Here is a 14,739-nt window from a genome sequence, read left to right as displayed (position 1 = left end):
AGCAATTCCTGGTCCTTGGCTTCGCTACATACAGCGGCATAAAAGGCATTTCATGTCCATTGAATGGTTAATTTTTGGGGCCTATACAGGCCGACACTTACTTCTGTATCCTGTGTGAATGCCTAATGTACCTCCAGCCATCAAATACTACGTTCTTAGCTGTCAGTTAAACCCATGTGGGCTAATTTTTGGGGCCTATACAGGCCGACACTTACTTCTGTATCCTGTGTGAATGCCTAATGTACCTCCACCCATCAAATACTACGTTCTTTGCTGTCAGTTAAACCCATGTGAGCTAATTTTTGGGACCAATACTGGCCGACACTTTCTTCTGTAGCCTGTGAATGCCTAATGTACCTTCAGCCACAGAATACAGCATTCTTAGCTGTCAGTTAAACCCATGTGGGCTAATTTTTGGGGCCTATGCAGGCCGACACTTACTTCTGTATACTGTGAATGCCTACTGTACCTCCAGCCATCAAATACTATGTTCTTAGCTGTCAGGTAAACCCATGTGGGCTAATTTTTGGGGCCTATACAGGCCGACACTTACTTCTGTATACTGTGAATGCCTAATGTACCTCCAGCCATCAAATACTACGTTCTTAGCTTTCAGTTAAACCCATGTGGGCTAATTTTTGGGGCCTATGCAGGCCGACACTTACGTCTGTATACTGTGAATGCCTAATGTACCTCCAGCCATCAAATACTACATTCTTTGCTGTCAGTTAAACCCATGTGGGCTAATTTTTGGGGCCTATGCAGGCCGACACTTACTTCTGTATACTGAGAATGCCTAATGTACCTCCAGCCATCAACTACTATTTTCTTAGCTGTCAGTTAAACCCATGTGGGCTAATTTTTGGGGCCTATGCAGGCCGACACTTATTTCTGTATACTGTGAATGCCGAATGTACCTCCAGCCATCAAATACTACGTTCATAGCTGTCAGTTAAACCCATGTGGGCTAATTTTTGGGGCCTATACAGGCCGACACTTACTTCTGTATCCTGTGAATGCCTAATGTACCTTCAGCTACCGAATACTACATTCTTAGCTGTCAGGTAAACCCATGTGGGCTAATTTTTGGGGCCTATACTGGCCGACACTTATTTCTGTATCCTGTGAATGCCTAATGTACCTTCAGCCACCGAATACTACGTTCTTAGCTGTCAGGTAAACCTATGTGGGCTAATTTTTGGGGCCTATACTGGCCGACACTTACTTCTGTATCCTGTGAATGCCTAATGTACCTTCAGCCACAGAATACTATGTTCTTAGCTGTCAGATAAACCCATGTGGGCTAATTTTTGGGGCCAATACTGGCCGACACTTACTTCTGTATCCTGTGAATGCCTAATGTACCTTCAGCCACAGAATACAACGTTCTTAGCTGTCAGGTAAACCCATGTGGGCTAATTTTTGGGGCCAATACTGGCCGACACTTACTTCTGTATCCTGTGAATGCCTTATGTACCTTCAGCCACAGAATACAACGTTCTTAGCTGTCAGATAAATGCATGTGGGCTAATTTTTGGGGCCTGGAATGGCCGACACTTACTTCTGTATCCTGTGAATGCCTAATTTTTCAGACTGGAATTGAAAATCAATGGGTCTGTAAAGGTTCCACCAAATTGTGGAATGGATGCGGACCCATTTTACAGATGTGTGAATTGACCCTATATGTATTTGACATGAATTTACCGGCTGCTGTCAGTTCTGGCTGATTTATGAAAAAAATATATATATTTTTTGCTGTAAAAAAAATAAAATTTAGGGCAACCTTTCCATTTGCAATACTTCTGTTATGACATTGTCCATGTGCTGGGACTATTTGTGCACAGCTAGTACATCTTTTGTGGCTGCAAATATGACCTAAAGGTTTTTAAAGTTTGCCTCCCATTAAAGTCAATGGGGCCCGCCGTGAACTCGCGGTTCACGGACTTTTGAGAAAATTTGCGGCTGACGTTCGCGAACCATCCTGGCCGATGTTCGTCTATCACTATTGACCACCTGGGCATTCTTCCTCCCACTGACTGCTGACACTTGCAATGGGCAATTTTCCTACCTATTGACCACTGAAGCACTCTTCCTCCCACTAACCACTGGGGTATTTTTTATTCTGCTAACCACCGGGCATTATTTCCCTCAGTGAGCACCAGAACTTTCTTTCTCACACTGGCCACAGGGGTGGTCTTCCTTCCAATGACTGCTGCCTCTGGCAAATTCTTCCTCCCACTGAATGACAGGGCATTTTTAGTCCCGCTGACCACTGGCATGTTGTTCCTCCCACTGACTGTCTTAAACATTCTTCCTCCCATTGACCACCTGGGCATTCTTCCTCCCAATGACTGTCAAAGCATCCATGCATCTCAAAATCTCAAAGCATCCATGCATCTCTTCTAATCCAGCAGGCTCTCCCTATCAAACTCCACCTATGTGATGTCATTACATAGGTACACCCTGTTGAGCGTCAGTGTTTTTCCCAACCCCTTTCCCCCATCAAACACCAATGCTTTTTTTCCCCAATGACAAAACTGAGGCACTTTTTTTCTCCCACGGCTACTTGGCCATTTTTCCTACCATTTCTTCCTTCCACTGACCTCCAAAACCTGGACAATTTTTCCTCCCACTGGCATTCTTATCTACCACTGACCACCAATATAAGGGAAACAATGGGACATATTCTTGACTGCTGCACATAAATATGTTGTATGTTACATAGTCCTGACTGCTGTACTCTATACATGATATAGTCTGTATGTTGTACTATACATCTCTTACTTTTTGTGCTTCTTGTCTCATTAGTTGCTGGTTGTTATGTTTTTTTGATCCTCTGAGGTAGGCACAGAACAAATGTTGGCTCCCTGTTTATATTCTTTTTTTTTTTTTTATGAGCCTTTAGTTATATGTGCATCTGTGATACCCTCACTCATAGCACAATAATTGTAAAGTATTTTGCGGATGTAAGCACTGTGAAGGACTGTGGAGAATTTGTTCACTTTATATTGTGAGTTGGCTCAGGTTCTTTTTAACCACTTGTTTTTGGTAACTGGCCAAAAATTGTCACATAGGGAGATGTACTAAAACTGGAGCACTCTAGAATCTAGAGCAGACTAACTTCAACTTGTTCAATAAAGCCTGGTACACACCCGCTGGGTTAAACAAAAAAAAACTGACAGCTCAGGTCTGAGCCACTGCTCCCAAAATTCGAAGTTAGTACAGCACTCTCCCCTATAGACCTATTGTGTTCTAACAGGGGGGCATCCCCCCCATCAACAGGGGGGCACCCCCCCTGTCAACAGGGGGGCAAACCCCCCCCACCCGCCAAAATACTCTGGTCAGTGATCTTGACCAATGGGGAGCCGGTCAGCAGACCTCTTTTGGTCATGAGCCTTCGACAGAATGACTGGCTTCTGGGGGACCGGCTGCCGGTTTCTTTTGAATTGGCCGATGCTCGCTGATGTTCAGCCCGTGTGTATTAGACTTTAGGTTTTGATAGTAAAACCTGGAAGCTGATTGCTTTCTATGTAGATATGCACCAGATTCTGCACACTCTAGTTTTATAAAACCAACTCCATGGTGTTGGGAGAGTCTTCTGCCCGCCCTGTATGAGATTCAAGGGTGACTTGGAGCTTCCATGGGTCTTCTTTTAGGCTGGGTTCACATACGTCTGGCTGCAGTTTGCAGTCCGGTAATCTGCGCTTTTGTGTTCACCGGTTCAGGTGCAATTCAGGTGCAAATTTTTCCCTGAAATCGTTCATGAACCAGACCCAAAAATGCACAGGACCCTTTTTAATTTTGCACTGCAGCCGCCCCCGACATGTGTGAGCCGGTACCATTGAAAGGCAGTCACACTCACATGTTATGTTAATTGGATGTGGTGTAAAGCGCATCCAATTCGCATATATGTGAACCTAGCCTTACTTACTTTTACAACATCAGTGGAGAAGTGATGATGAGATAAAACCAAATAAATGTATTATGTTAGAGAAAACCAACAAAATATTCAATGTTTTGGAACTAAAATAGGGCCACTTTGACTGTTTCTTGTTGCAACTGATTTCTTTAACAAATATCTTGCATATAAAACTTTGGTTAACATAAAGTGATATTAAAGTGCGCGTTCCCATTCATAACCACAATCTTACCTGTAGCCGTTCCCAGTGCTGCACACACAGGCAGAGCGAGAAAGACACAGAACCAAAACCAAACCTCTTGTTCCCTCCACAGCTATGACTGGAAGCAGCTCCAGAGTCAGTGTGGCCTTGGCTCTCTGTCCCTCTCAATAATTGCTGCAAATAAGCTTGTAGTTCTAAACAGGAGTGTCCAAGAGCATGTAGGTCCTGCTTTTGGCAGCTCATTTAGTAAAAAAGAAAAATTTACTTTAACCACTTTACCACTAGAGCATTTTGCTGTCTTACGTCTGGGCCACTTTTTGCGATTCGGCGCTGTGCAAATTTAACTGACAATTGCGTGGTCGTGCGACGCCATACCCAAACGAAATTTACGTCCTTTTTTTCCCACAAACAGAGCTTTCATTTGGTGGTATTTGATCACCTGTGCGAATTTTACTTTTTGCGATATAAACAAAAAAAAGAGCGTAAATTTTGAAAAAATAACAATATTTTTCATATTTTTTATATGAAATTCCCCCCCAAAAAAAATGTAAAAATCAAAATTTTTTTACATTTTTGGCCAATTTGTTTTCTGCTACCTATGTTTGGTAAAAAAATCACAATAAGCTTATTTTGATTGGTTTGCGCAAAAGTTATTGCGTTTACTAACTAAGGGAAAGATTTCTGTCATTTTTGGTTTTTTTTTTTTTTTTAACGAGTAATGGCGGCGATCTGCGATTTTTTTTGCGGGACTGCGACATTGTGGCGGACAGATCGGACCCTTGACTGACATTTTTGACACTTTTGGGGGTACCAGTGACATTACTACAGTAATCAGTGCTATATATATGCACTGTTACTGTAAAAATGACACTGGAAGGGAAGGGGTTAATTTTATTGGAGAGGGAGGGGTTAATGTATGCCTGGTGCTTACTAACGTGTGTAGGGGGAGGTGACTGAGTGACATAAGGACAGATCGCATGTTCAGCTATGCTGACCCTGCCTGTCACTAAGGAGATCCGCCCGCTTGTGTTTACACAAGCGGGCGGATCTCCACACTCGATTCCCCGACGATCGGGGAAGAGCAGCGGCGATCGCCGCTGCTCCTCCCCTGGCCCGACTCCCGCTGTGACTGAATACAGCGGGAGCAAGCCTCCGGCGGCGCGCGCGCGCCGCCGAGAAAGGGGAGTGTCTGGCGACGTAGGTCTACGCCGCCAGACGATAACGAACCACTTTGCCGCAGTAGTGCTCGAGTGAGCAGACGGCAAGTGGTTTACCAGTTGCAGACTGCCCCACGTACATTTACTGCGACAGTGCGGCCGCTCTGCACTAGATCACCTACCTACTACGTGATCTGACACTTCCTGGTCTGGGGCGCGCGCACCCACACTGCAAAGCAGGAACACAGATTTTTGCCTTCCTCTAGTCAAAACACCTCCCCAACAGTGAGTAAGCACAGTCTAGGCACACAGTTAACCCTTTGATCGCTCCTGATGTTAACCCCTTCCCAGCCAGTGTCATTAAAACAGTGACATTGCATATTTTGTAGCACTGATCACCAGTGCTAAATTTGATAGGTGTCAAAAGTGTCAGTTAGGTGTCCAATTTGTGCGCTGCAATATCGCATTCCCACTATAAGTCACTGATCTCTGCCATTGCTAGTAAAAATATATAAATAAATATAAAACATCCCATAGTTTTTAGACGCTATAACTTTTGCGCAAACTAATTAATGTACGCTTATTGGGATTTTTAACTCCAGGTTGGGCACGATCCCCCAAAAGTCCTGCAGCCAGGGCTGCTGTTAAAAATCACAGGCCACATACAGCCTACCTGACAGAACCCACCCCCCCACCAGTTGAAAGTGACTGAGGACATAGATTTGGCAGTCCCTTTTTCTGCAGCCTCAGCTTCACAGATGAATGAATAGGAAGTGCACCGTGGCTTCCTGCTCAATTACAAACTGAAGCATAGTAAACACAGTTCACTATGCTTAAGTGATGAATGGACACGGGAGTGATTGGTACTGATTGCTCACTGTGTGCATTCAGGAAAGGAAGGGGCCTGTAAATTACACATTTACCGACCCCTTCCCTGTTCCTCTGACATCACAGGGCAGTCTTTTCTCACAACACGATGCTCACGTACAGTACAGTGTCATACTGTGCACCGAGGAGGCAAGCATGATTACGCACCCATAGGGAATGGGTCCATGAAGGGATGGGCTCATAAGGAAGGGTATTAAAAGATGCTGAGTGCCATTATTTTTAAGTAATACTAGTATTTATATAGTGCAATCAATGTACGCAGTATTTTTACTTATACTGTATATTGTACATTCACATCAGTCCCTGCCCTCAAAGAGCTTACAATCTCAGGTCCATAACTCATATTCATACATACGCATACTAGGGCCAATTTAGACAGGAGCCAATTAACCTACCAGCATGTCTGTGGAGTGTGAGAGGAAACCATGTAGACACAGGGAGAACATGCAAACTCCAGGCAGGTAGTACTGTGGTTGGGATTTGAACCTATGACCCTAGTGCTACTAGGCAGAAGTGTTAACCATTAAACTCAGATGTGTTGTGGCAGCAGTCTGATGTAGCAGAGGACAGCTCTGTTTTTGTTCATTTTTAATTCTATATCTTTTATGTTTACAACTGCTGAGCAGTTTAGTTTTTTTTTTTTTTTTTTTTTTTTAAAGTTGAAATTGGGATTTAAAGCGGCTCTTCAATCATTTTTTCATTTTTCCATCTATTAAATCCTCTGTCCTTGTTGTTTTACCTTTGGATAGTAAACAATTTTTTTTTGCCAGCAAATACCTTATACAGCCCACTTCCTCTTTGTTGTCTGATAATTAGCCTAGGCTAATGCCATCATACACAGCTCTCTCTAACCCTCATGAGAGTTTGCCAGCGATAGAGGAGGGTTGAGTCATAGGAGAGCCAGTGAGAGCTGCAGAACTGGAGGGGGCTGGATGAAGGCAGCGATAACAGGAGACTGCAGAGATTCATGTGTATTCATCCAGAGAGGAGAAATGTGCAGGCAAGCAGTGGTGTGAGTGTGTGTGTGTGTGTGTGTGTGTGTGTCTGTATATATGTGTATGTGTATGTTTATGTATGTGTCTGTATATATGTGTATGTGTGTGTGTGTGTGTGTGTGTGTGCGTGTCTGTGTAGGAAGTGAACAAGCAGCAGCTTCAGCTGCCCACAGTTAAAATGGCTACAGCCAGACTTAGCTCAGGGAGATTTCTGCAGCAAATTTGGAAATTAAATATTTACAGTATATATAAAATAAAATGCAAAGTGGTTGGAGGGAAGCTTCAGAATGGCAAAGATGTTTTTATTACAAATTATGTGAGCAGACTGCAGTTCCTCTTAAAGGATAGGACTCCTTCCTCTTGTCACTTTGATACCCTTTTGAACACTAGATGCTAAAACATTTTTTTTGCAAAGATAACGCTTTGTACATCCCTGCCTTTATAAAAAGTAAAATATGTGTTCATTATACATTCCCAAGTGCCACAGTCCTGGCACAGTGATGGTACAGAATGTATGCGCTATGCAGAGATGAAAATTCAATAATCTACGCAGTAATCTGATGTAGGAAACTCATTATGGGGCTTCGTTAGGTCAAAACAATCAATCACTCTGTTTAATGCTTTGTAGAGTAGCTTGGGGCAACCCTAAGGTCAACTTAAGGAAGGTGAGAATAGCCAGGCTTTGTCTATACATGATCCAAAATTAAAGCACAAACAGTGTAACAATTCAGTCCTGGGTGCAGGAAGCGATTGCTTAGTCTAAATCTCCTAAATTACTGCATTTAGGTGTGCTTGTAACAGCCAATGTTAGATATTTACAGCATTACTTTTAAAATAGAACTAAAGGCAAAACCTTTCATTCAAGTTTGGAGTAAAGCCCCGTACACACGGGCCGAATGTCGTGAGACATTGGCCGGTTCAAAAAAAATAAAAAAATACAGCCAACATTCGGCCCATGTGTGTGTCGGTCTGTCCGACGAGCATGCTGGAAAACCAGCAGCTGACCAACTCACGATTAGCACTCTCAGCCAATGGCAGAGAGTGCTGATTGGAGTGTTCTGACAAGGGGACCATCCCCCTCTCAGAACACAACAGTTCAGCAGGGGAGATCGCTGTATTAGCTTCGGAGGATTAGTACAGCGGCTCCTATTAAACCAAAATTAAAATGTATTTACAATGAGGCGCAAAAAAAAAGGCAGAGCAAACAAGCTGGCCGCGGTGTCACCAGTCCTACTATCCGCAATGACTTCACAGGTGCTCTCCACCCGATGCATTTCCCCAAGAATTGAGTCTTTTGTATCCCAGAAGATACTATTTTGGGCGAAACGCGTTGGGTGGAGAGCATGTGTGACATCATCGCGGCTGGTAGTATGTGTGACATCGCAGCCAGTTTTTTTGCTATGCTTGTTTCTCTGCACCTCATTATAAGTGCATTTTCGTTTAGTTTAATAAAACATTTTAAACTGATTTACACTATGATTCACATCCATAGAATGGGTTACACTGCTGTAAAGATATATTCACATGGAGGCTTTTTGAATGTGGATCGATTCCGTGGAGTTTGATTACAGGCTGTGTTTGATCTCTGTAATAGAGATCTATAATATTTAGTAAGAGGCCATCTGTTCATATTTAGGGAAAACTTTTTATCAACACTGGAGCACTTTTTAACCAGTTTACCACCGGAGGATTTTGCTGTCTTACGTCCAGGCCACTTTTTGCGATTCGGCACTGTGCGACTTTATCTGACAATTGCGCGGTCGTGCGATGCTGTACCCAAACGAAATTTACGTCCTTTTTTTTCCCACAAACAGAGCTTTATTTTGGTGGTATTTGATCACCTGTGCAATTTTTACTTTTTGCGCTATAAACAAAAAAAGCGCATAAATTTTGAAAAAATAACAATATTTTTCACGTTTTTTTATATGAAATTCCCCCCCCAAAAAAATGTAAAAATCAAAATTTTTTAAAATTTTTGGCCAATTTGTTTTCTGCTACATATTTTTGGTAATAAAAATCGCAATAAGTGTATTTTTATTGGTTTGCGCAAAAGTTATTGCGTTTACTAACTAAGGGAAAGATTTCTGTAATTTTTTGTGTTTTTTTTTTAACGAGTAATGGCGGCGATCTGCGTTTTTTTTTGCGGGACTGTGACATTGCGGCGGACAGATCGGACCCTTGACTGACCTTTTTGACACTTTTCGGGGTACCAGTGACATTACTGCTGTAATCAGTGCTATAAATATGCACTGTTACTGTAAAAATGACACTGGCAGGGAAGGGGTTAATTTTATTGGAGAGGGATGGGTTAATGTATGCCTGGTGCTTACTGACATGTGTGGGGGGAGGTGACTGAGTGACACAGGGACAGATCGCATGTTCAGCTATGCTGAACCCTGCAATCTGTCACTGACTGTTACTTAGGAGATCCGCCCGCTCTGTTTACACAAGCGGGCGGATCTCCAAACTCGATTCCCCGACGGTCGGGGAAGAGCAGCGGCGATCGCCGCTGCTCCTCCCCTGGCCTGACTCCAGCTGTGACTGAACACAGCAGGAGCGAGCCTCCGGCGGCGGCGCGTGCGGCGCCCACAAGGAGAGGAGTCCAGCGACGTAGGTCTACGTCGCTGGATGATAACGAGCCACATTGCTGCAGTAGCAGCAATGTGAGCAGATGGAAAGTGGTTAAATGATATTGATTGTGAAGCACTGTGCACTTTATCCAAGCGACTTTTATTATGGACTTTTTTCAGTTTATTGATTAAGATTCATTTGTATGAGTTTTTCACAATATATTTATTGCTTGTTTGGATCTAACACACTAGCACTTTTTTTGTATGTTATTACAGTGTGTTGAGTTGATTTACAGTATCTCACACTCTGTTAGTACACCCCTCACATTTTTGTAAATATTATATATCTTTTCCTGTGACAACACTGAAGAAATGACACTTTGCTACAATTCAAAGTAGTGAGTGTACAGCTTGGATAACAGTGTAAATTTGCTGTCCCCTCAAAATAACTCAACACACAGCCATTAATGTCTAAACTGCTGGCAACAAAAGTGAGTACACCTCTCAGTGAAAATGTCCAAATTGGGCCCAAGGTGTGTGGCCACCATTTTGTGTGGCCACCATTATTTTCCAGCACTGCCTTAACCCTCTTTGGCATGAAATTCACCAGAGCTACACAGGTTGCCACTGGAGTCCTCTTCCACTCCTCCATGACTATATCACGGAGCTGATGGATGTTAGAGACCTTGCGCTCCTCCACCTTCCATTTGAGGATGCCCCACAGATGCTAAATAGGGTTTAGGTCTGGAGACGTGCTTAGCCAGTCCATTACCTTTACCCTCAGCTTCTTTAGCAAGGCAGTGGTCGTCTTGGTGGTGTGATTGGGGTCATTATCATGTTGGAATACTGCCCCACATCCCAGTTTCCGAAGGGAGGGAATCATGCTCTGCTTCAGTATGTCACAGTACATGTTGGCATTCATGGTTCCCTTAATAAACTGTAGCTCCCCAGTGCTGGCAGCATTCATGCAGCCCCAGACCATGACACTTCCACCACCATGCTTGACTGTAGGCAAGACACACTTGTCTTTGTAGTCCTCACCTGGTTGCCGCCACACACGCTTGACACCATCTGAACCAAATAGGTTTATCTTGGTCTCATTAGACCACAGGACATAGTTCCAGTAAACCATGTCCTTAGTCTGCTTGTCTTCAGCAAACTGTTTGAGGGCTTTCTTTTGCATCATCTTTAGAGGAGGCTTCCTTCTGGGACGACAGCCATGCAGACCACTTTGATGCAGTATGCGGCGTATGGTCTAAACACTGACATGCTGAAATCCTACCCCTTCAACCTCTGCAGCAATGCTGGTAGCACTCATAAGTCTGTTTCCCAAAGACAACCTCTGGATATGACGTTGAGCACGTGCACTCTTTGGTCGACCATGGTGAGGCCTGTTCTGAGTGGAACCTGTCATGTTATACCGCTGTATGGTCTTTGCCATGAGGTGCCATGTTGAACTTCAGTGACCAGTATGAGAGAGTGGGAGCGATAACACCACACCTGCTCCCCATTTACACCTGACACCTTGTAACACTAATGAGTCACATGACACCAGGGAGGGAAATGGCTAATTGGGCCCAATTTGAAAATTTTCACTTAGGTGTGTACTCACTTTTGTTGCCAGCAGTTTAGACATTAATGATTATGTGTTATTAGTAATGGTTATGAGTTATTTTGAGGGGACAGCAAATTTACACTGTTATACAAACTGTACACTCACTACTTTACATTGTAGCAAAGTGTCATTTCTTCAGTGTTGTCACATGAAAAGATATAAATATTTACAAAAATGTGAGGGGTGTACTCACTTTTGCGAGATACTGTATATATTGTTTCATATGATTTTAATATTATTCACATGATTTAAAGGAACAGGGCACCTATTTTGCATTTGTAGTCTACCAATCCAGTATCCTAGGGTTTTAGGTTGCAGCAGTTCATGGTGACAGAAGGGTTCAGCGTGAAATATATTCCTTTTTTTAATTGAGATTTACATATCCCCCTTTTGTTTTCTATCTCTGAAATTCAGGGTTCCCAGCTGGCTCCCCTTTCATTTTGAATACATAAGATTGAGGTTTGTAGCTGATTAACCCCTTCCTTACCGCGCCATGTCAAATGACGTCGGCACAAATCCTTTCTCGATCCGGGCGGACGTCATATGACGGCGCCCGGATCTACCCGCTACTGCGCGCCCCCGGCGATCGGGGGTGAGGCTCGTCCCTCGGACTGAGCCCAACCCCGATCAAGGTAAACAGCCAATGAAATTGGCTGTTTACCACGTGATCGGCTGTGTCAATCACAGCCGATCACATGAGCGGCTCCAGCGCGAGCCGCTCGTTCCTTCCTTAATGCGTGCCCCCCGGCGATCGGGGACGAGGCTCGTCCCTCGGACAGAGCCCATCCCCGATCTAGGTAAAGAGCCAATGAAATTGGCTCTTTACCACGTGACCGGCTGTGTCCAATCACAGCCGGTCACAAATGTCATCAGAGAACACGGTAACTAGCTGTCACCGTGTTCTCCTCCTCACACACTGATCCTGTGTGAGGAGGAGATTGTGGTAACAGCTAGTTACCAAGTACAGTGCACCCAACCACACTGATTGCCCCTCCCCCCAATAAAGAGCACCTGTCACTAGCCCATCAAAGTACCCGAGTACCTGTCACCAGCTTATCAGGTACTCTGATGACAGGTACTCGGGTACTCTGATGGGCTGATGACAGGTACTCTGATGGGCTGGTGACAGGTACTCGGGTACTCTGATGATGGGTACTCGGGTACTCTGATGACAGGTACTCGGGTACTCTGATGACAGGTACTCGGGTACTCTGATGATGGGTACTCGGGTACTCTGATGACAGGTACTCGGGTACTCTGATGACAGGTACTCGGGTACTCTGATGGCAGGTACTCGGGTACTCTCATGATAGGTACTCGGGTACTCTCATGATAGGTACTCGGGTACTCTGATGACGGGTACTCGGGTACTCTGATGACGGGTACTCGGGTACTCTGATGACAGGTACTCGGGTACTCTGATGACGGGTACTCTGATGACAGGTACTCGGGTACTCTGATGACAGGTACTCGGGTACTCTGATGACAGGTACTCTGGTACTTTGAGTACCCATCACCGGAGTACCCGAGTACCTGTCATCGGAGTACCCGAGTACCTGTCACCTACCCATCAGAGTACCCGAGTACCTGTCACCTACCCATCAGAGTACCCGAGTACCTTCCACCTGCTCATCAGAGTACCTGACACCTGAAGTACCCGAGTACTTGCCACCTGCTCATCAGTACCCATCACTACTCATCAGTACCTATCACCTATCAGTATCAGTACTGATCATCCGTACCCATCAGTACAGTATCAGTATCACCTATCAGTATCAGTACTACTCATCAGTACCCATCACCTGCCTGTCACCTGCCCATAAGAGTACCCGAGTACCTGTCACCTGCCTATCGGAGTACTCGAGTACCTGCCACTTGCTCATCAGTACCAGAGTACCTGTCACCTGCCCAGCAAAGTACCCGAGTACCTGTCACCCTTCATACAGCCACCATGTCTAAGTCCAAAAAGGTTTATATACGTCCTCCGTTTAAACCTAAATACCGGTGTTATGGCAGCAGATAGCTGCCATAACCCTGGTATTTTTTTAAACGGTGGACGGTTGGCTTTCCAATAAGGGTAGTCCCAGCGGCGGATTCGCTGCGGGATCACCCTTCCGGGGTGGCGAAAGAGGTGCCCCCCCCCTCCCGCCGCATTCTGGTCCTTTTCCCCGCTTACCGGACCCGCCGGCAGCAGGGAAAACGATCCGGTCCCGGATCCTCACAGACAGGATGTCAAGTGAGGGCAAGCTTGCCCTCACTTGACTCTATGGTCTTGGAGGACCGGAGCTACGGCAAACGTCGTTGCCTAGCAACCAGTTTAAAGGTCCCTTTTTTTTTTTTCATTTTATTTAATTTTTTTTTTTATTTTTTCTATCTTTTAGTGTACTTGTGAGATCTGAGGACTTTTTGACCCCAGATCTCACAAAAAAGAGGTCCTGTCGTGCCTTTTTCTATTACAAGTAATGTTTACATTTCTTGTAATAGAAATAAAAATGATAATTTTTTTTTTTAAAAAAAACAGTGTAAAAATAAAAAATAATAAATAAAAGAAATAGTAAAAAAAAAAAAAAATTAAAGCGCCCTGTCCCCGTGAGCTCGCGCGCAGAAGCGAATGCATACGGAAACCCCGCCCACATATGTAAACAGTATTCAAACTACACATGTGAGGTATCGTCGCGATCGTTAGAGCAAGAGCAATAATTTGAGCCCTAGACCTCCTCTGTAACTCTAAGATAGCAACCTGTAGAAATTTTTAAAATGTCGCCTATGGGGATTTTTAAGTACCAAAGTTTGTCACCATTCTGTGAGCGTGCGCAATTTTGAAGCATGACATGTTGGGTATCTATTTATTCTGCGTAACATTATCTTTCACATTATGGAGAAAAATTGGGCTAACTTTACTGGTTTCTTATTTTTTAATTCAAAAAAGTGAATTTTTTCCCAAAAAATTGCGTTTGGAAGACCGCTGCGCAAATACGGTGTGATAAAAAATATTGCAATAATCTCCATTTTATTCTCTAGGGTCTCTGCTAAAAAATATATATAATGTTTTGGGGTTCTAAGTAGTTTTCTAGCAAAAACAACTGATTTTAGCTTGTAAACACCAAATGTCAAAAATAGGCCTAGGCAAGTGGCTAGGATGCATGATGATGCTCCTTGGATGTTGGGCCCCTCTATATGGCTAGGCTGTGAAAAAGTCTCACACATGTGGTATTGCCATTGTCATTTTTGCTATGTACATGCTATGTGTTAGGAATATCCTATAAATTGACAACTTTGTGTAAAAAAAAAAAAGTTTTTATTTTTTTCCCACATTTTCCAAAAACTTGTGGAAAAAAATAACATGTTCAAAGGACCCATAATGCCTCATAGAATATACGTTGGAGTGTTTGC

Source organism: Pelophylax lessonae, assembly GCF_965119305.1.
Source record: "Pelophylax lessonae genome assembly, chromosome: 1".
NCBI lineage: Eukaryota > Metazoa > Chordata > Amphibia > Anura > Ranidae > Pelophylax > Pelophylax lessonae.
The sequence above is the reverse complement of the archived record's forward strand: the minus strand, read 5'-3'. Positions refer to the sequence as shown.